We start from the raw sequence: 5,441 nt of genomic DNA, 5'->3' as shown, positions 1-5,441 counted from the left end.
TATAATTTGAAGTTGGGCAGAGTGATGCTAGGCATCAAACGTTTTAAAATCCAGCCCCAGATGGTTCTTATATACAACCAGGATTGAGAACACTGGCCCAAAATCTCAAGGGCCAAATGGGCTGATGACATAAATGCAAACTGACTTGAATTTCATCAGAATGAGCCTTTCACCTTCTCCGAACTTTGCTTGGAAGTGGTGTGGAGAGTAGAATGAGGAGGCTTTGGAATTAGTTTGAAAATTGGCTCTGCTACCAACTAGCTGTGTGACCTTGAGCAAACTACATAACCTCTCTGAACGTTTGTTTTTGCCAATGGAAAGTAGAAGTCTGTTTTCTCCTATGGAAAGAACACTATTTCATGTTTTTTGTTTGTTTGTTTGTTTGTTTGTTTGTTTTTTGAGGCTTACATAACACAGGACAGTTTCCCAGTTATAACAGTGTCAGACACTGTTTTGTCATCATGCACCTCTGCATCTCCTTCTAGACTGAAAGGGAGACGTAGTGCCTTAGTTATGTGAAAACTCTAACCCTGCAGTATCTTGTGCTGTAAATTCAATTTTCTCCCTTTACCTGAGAGGAGATTGGGAATTAGTGATAATGGCCTCTGGAATCTATAATTGGAGAGGGGAAGAGATTGTTAGGCTGGTAGAAATCCTTTTTGCACTCATGCTCACACATTCAGTTGCGTACCAAGCTTTATAACGATGTCAATATACTTTACCATAAAAACAGATAAAATTCACGCACGAATTCCTGACAATAACTAAAACCGTTTGGATTCTTTCATGTTTCTGTTCAGTCCTTATTCGTAGGTAAAATAGGCAATATGTTTTTATTCAACTACAATTATGGCATGGATAAAATTTTATATTATGCTTTTTTTTTACTCTGTACTTTATCTTCTACATTTGTCCATAGTTCTTCATTACTGACATTTTAATGGCTTCATAGTATTTCACTGAGTTGCTTTACTATAATTTACTTTAATATTCCTCTACTGTTAAACCTTTTGATTGCTTCCAAGTTTTCAATATTAGAAACTGTGCTCAATGAAAATATTTCTGCATATAACTTCTAATGTCCTTTGGCTTATTTCCTTAAAACAAAATTCCCATAAGTTACTGGATCAACGGATCTGAACATTTTAAGGCTCTTGAATGCACCATCAAATTGCTTTGGTAAAGAATTATATCAATTTACGCTACTACCAGAGGGTGTGGGTGTATCATTTTCAATAACTTGCCAGCACTGAATTTCTTTTCCTTTCTCTTCTTTTTGTGAAAAGGCTTTATTACACACAGAGCGGAGGGAGCTCAGTCCTTCAAGGCTGCCGCCTTCCTCACGGCTGCAAGGGCGTTGCTCAGCCCCTCTCTTCCTCTGGGCATAGATGTGTGTCCCCACCATTTTCTTGATGAACTTCAGGGCCCACTTGTCCTTAGAGACCTTGAGAGCTCTAGGCACAGTGCTCCTTAACTGCAAAGCCACACAGCTCTGGGATTGTGTCCTGCATGACCTTGGTGTGCTCAATGAGGCACTCGTGGTGGCTGCTGTGCCTCAGCTGGCTCACGTTCTTGGTCACCTTGTGACCCTTGTCAAGGCCCATGGCTATGGGGTAGCACAGAGCCATGGCTGCTGCTCCTCAGTGGCTGCTGCGGTGGAAGGCGCCAGCACTGAATGTCATCATTTGAAAAAGCTTTACAAATTTTAATCTAATTTAATAAAAGCTAATAAATTCTTGTGTCCATCTTTTTGGCAGCATTACATTCCTTCCCCAGTTTCTTTTGTGGTGGTATCCCACTATTTTGTAAAGTGCTGGGGGACAGTTTACAAACCTTGCACATTATAGAAAATCAGTGATTACTTTTTGAAGCAATGAATAATTCAGATAATCCCTCTTCCTAATAATTCTTTTGATTCTAATAGCAGATATATATATTTTTTACATAAACTAAATTACACTTTATTTCACTTATGTTGGCAGCCTCAGAGCTCTATATGCTGGAAAAACATATGAAGATTTTCACTTGGTGGGAAGTAGATCTCCCCACAGCACAAAAGGAAAGCAGCTAAATCATTGCTCTTTTCTCCAGCCTCTCTCTGCACTCCCATCTCGTTTCTTGTCTACTCTGGAAGAGCCAGCACGACATGAATAAAGAAAAAGCAATTTGTAGAGTGCACGGGAGAAAAATGAACACAAATAGGCCCTTCCTAAGCTATGGAGCTTAGTTTTCACTCTTTCGAGCAGGAGAGGGTTCATGCATGCCCAGATGATAGTATTTGTACCCATTGATTGGAACAGTGCAGCTTGTGGTGATGGAAAGCTGCTGTGAATTCAATAATCTTTTTAAGTAGCTATGTATGTATTCTATTAATTGCAAGCATGTCTAAATAAATTTTGAAAATAATAATAAAGAACTTGCAGGAGACCAATTTATCCAGCTACATGCAATGGTTGTGGCTGATCTGTGTTCTTGAGTTCTTTGTGTCCTCTTCTGCACAACATTGGGAAATGCTGCTCTGAGAATAAGTCAGTATCTTAATATTATAACTAAGAGGTGCTTAACTAGTTAAAATGACTAAGGAAGTGCCTGTCATTGTCACTTGGACTTGATTGGTATTTATTACTGTAACCTGCTCCCCATTAGGCCTAGGCACTCCTTAATTTTTGAAGATGGCTAAGTTTAAAAGTTCACTTCCTGCCTATCCACTTTCTTCTATCAGTGACAGCAACAAACAATTTATGGCATTTCTTAAATGTCTTGCTGCCTGAAATAACACTTTCTTCCAATTAAAAAGTAACAAAGTCTGCACCTCTTCTCTGTTCCCTTCATTGGCCATAACATCTTGACATCTGCCTTTGTCTCCAGGTTTGTCTAAGACTTAGCTGACCTCTCAGAACAGTATGTTGTATGTTTCTGCTGGGGACAGATTGTTTGTGACTATGAATTCCAAAGGAAAGTTATCCTAGTGGTTTTCAGAGAGTCGACATATACCTGAGGGTCCCCTTGCCAGAGGGCAGCAGGGCCCCCAGAGATCCGACTCATCTCCTAGGTGAGTGATGGATCATGGCCGTGCTTAGGTGGTTGCAGGGATGCATAACTCATGTACTTACACCCTTTCCCCTTCCCCATTTCCTATAAAGACACTCTGGCTCTCATTTACTCCAGCTTCACTCTTCAACATTCAACTTAGTCCAAATCACATCATGAATTCTTAAACTCAAGGGAGCAGAGAGGTCTTAACCCGCTGGTTTCCAAACCTGGCTTTTCGTCAGAGTCCTTTGGCAAACTTTTCTAAAATATGTGTTCTTGCTCCACACCTGCTCTGATTCATTAGGACCACGTGTAGACATGAAACCTGCATATTTTTGGTATTTTTTTTAACTCATTAGATCACTGGTTTATTATGAGAGGGTGTAACTCAGGAACAGCCAGATGGAGAGTCGCAGAGGACAAGGTGTGTGGGAAGGAGTGCAGAGCTTCCACGCCCCCTCCAGGCACGCCAGTCTCCCAGCACCCACAGAGTTCACCAACCCACAAGCTTTGAACCCTGCATTTGAAAAGCTCTCCTTGTGCTTCCGAAGTTTCCGGACCACCAACCTAACCAGGATCTCAGAGCAAGACTCCCTTGAATATCGTCTCTGGCAGGTGTTCACGCAACTTGCACTGGTATACCTCCAGCTATGGGGCACTCACTACTTTTCACAAGTGGAATAAGTTAAAACAGTTCTTCCTTATGGTGAATTGAAAGGTATTTCCACCATAAAAGTTCTAACTATTGGTCTTAATTACTCCTTTTAGAGCAACATGAAACAAAGTTATTCCTCCTTTTTCCCCAAACACTTGAAGACAACCACGTTTTCCTTTGCAGGCTCTCTCTTCCCATTTCTGGGCTCTCAGTCCTGGTCCTGCTCTGAATATGATTGGAGTGTTTATAATGAGTTTAGATATGTCTTCTAGATTATCTCTCTGAGAACTTTATGGAGTAGTTATCTTCCCAGTGTTAGAGATGACCGAGGTCCAGTCATGTTAAGTGACATGCCCCAGCTCCCACAACTAATAAGTAGCTGAATCAAAATTTGAACAATCTGTCTAACTCTAAAATCTGTACTCTTAGTGAGGATGTTCTGCTCCTGGTTTTTCCTTTCTTTTAAAAAATGCAGATAAATAGATACTTAAATTTAAGTATGTAAAAGTATATCCTTGCTCCCACCAATTTTTCTCTCTAGGGGCAGCCACTGTGACATTGGCGGAGTCCTTCTTAAGCATGCCACAAAAGCCAGAGGTTATGTTCAGAGCAGAAGGGAACACTGGCTCCTTTGCTATGGATGCCGTCTGCAGCGAGTGCCCCCTCTGACTGCATTGTACGCTGGGAGCAATGTGTAGGTCTCTTTGCTCACTCAGAACTCAAAGGCAAGTAAACCCTTAGTTTTTAAAATTTGTTTTAATAAACTATTGTTGATTCAGGTTCTATTCATTTTGTATCCTTGTAAATGGGTTTCTTGATCTTAAAAGGATTGTATGAATCCCCATTATTTTTCTTGTTGGTTGTAACCTATCCTTTCACCTCATATAGATCTTTTAGCCTCCTAGTTTGATCACCTATTAAACTGTATAGCTCAATGTCATTCTTATATTTTAATATATATGCTCTCATTGTCCGAATCATTGATAAAAGTTTCATTGAAGACAGAACCAATGGCAGTTTCTGAGCAACTGTAGGGGAATTAATTAATTAGTACTCTTGGGTACAGTTATGCAATCAAATGTGAACACACCCAATGTTTAACTATTCAGTCTTATCTATAAGGGCATGAGAAATTTGGTCAAACGCCTTCCTGTCCACAGTGTTTTCCTGATTAATTAATCTAGTAAGCTTATACAAAAAGGGGAGTATTCAATTTTACTCTTAGCAAACCTATGTGAGTTCCTAATTCTCATCACCTTTCCTCCTTAGCATTCACAGACATCTTTTTCGTCGTCTACTCTAGAATTTTGCTGAGGGTTAATATCAACTTACATTTTTTGGGGTTCTGAGTGACTCAGAAAGGGGCTGAGTTCAGGCTAGGATGTGTTACAGTGGAGCCTGGAGTGGTAGGCAAGGCCAAGGCTAGTGGGATAGTGAACGAAGGCAGCTTGAGTGATGTGGTAGGTAGGTTAGTTAAGTGTATAGATGTCAGGGCTGGATAATTAGAGTGGAGAGTTTTCTAGAAGAGTCTACCCTAAGGATGCATCAAGGGGCAGGGAAAGATCAAGAATGGAATAAAGGCAGATGTTCATTCAGAGAGCAAAATAGCTAGGCAGGGAAAGGCTCGAGGCTGATGTTTGACTGAAACCAAGAAACCAAGAAAGCCCAAGGATCCGGGAGGGGAAGCCGAGGTGAGATAAGAGTGAGGATTGCCCTTGGAGGAGTGAGCTTCCTCATCGGGCCTTGTAATGGG

General features: G+C 40.8%; 1 pseudogene; it reads right to left on the bottom strand.

Annotated features, from left to right (window-relative positions):
* Window positions 1-1,314: 1,314 nt before the first annotated feature.
* On the bottom strand, window positions 1,315-1,628 carry LOC111747001 (annotated as a pseudogene).
* Window positions 1,629-5,441: the final 3,813 nt, after the last annotated feature.

The sequence above is a fragment of the Pteropus vampyrus genome, unplaced genomic scaffold (assembly GCF_000151845.1).
Source record: "Pteropus vampyrus isolate Shadow unplaced genomic scaffold, Pvam_2.0 Scaffold208, whole genome shotgun sequence".
NCBI classification, from domain to species: domain Eukaryota; kingdom Metazoa; phylum Chordata; class Mammalia; order Chiroptera; family Pteropodidae; genus Pteropus; species Pteropus vampyrus.
This window is presented reverse-complemented; position numbering and strand designations above follow the sequence as displayed.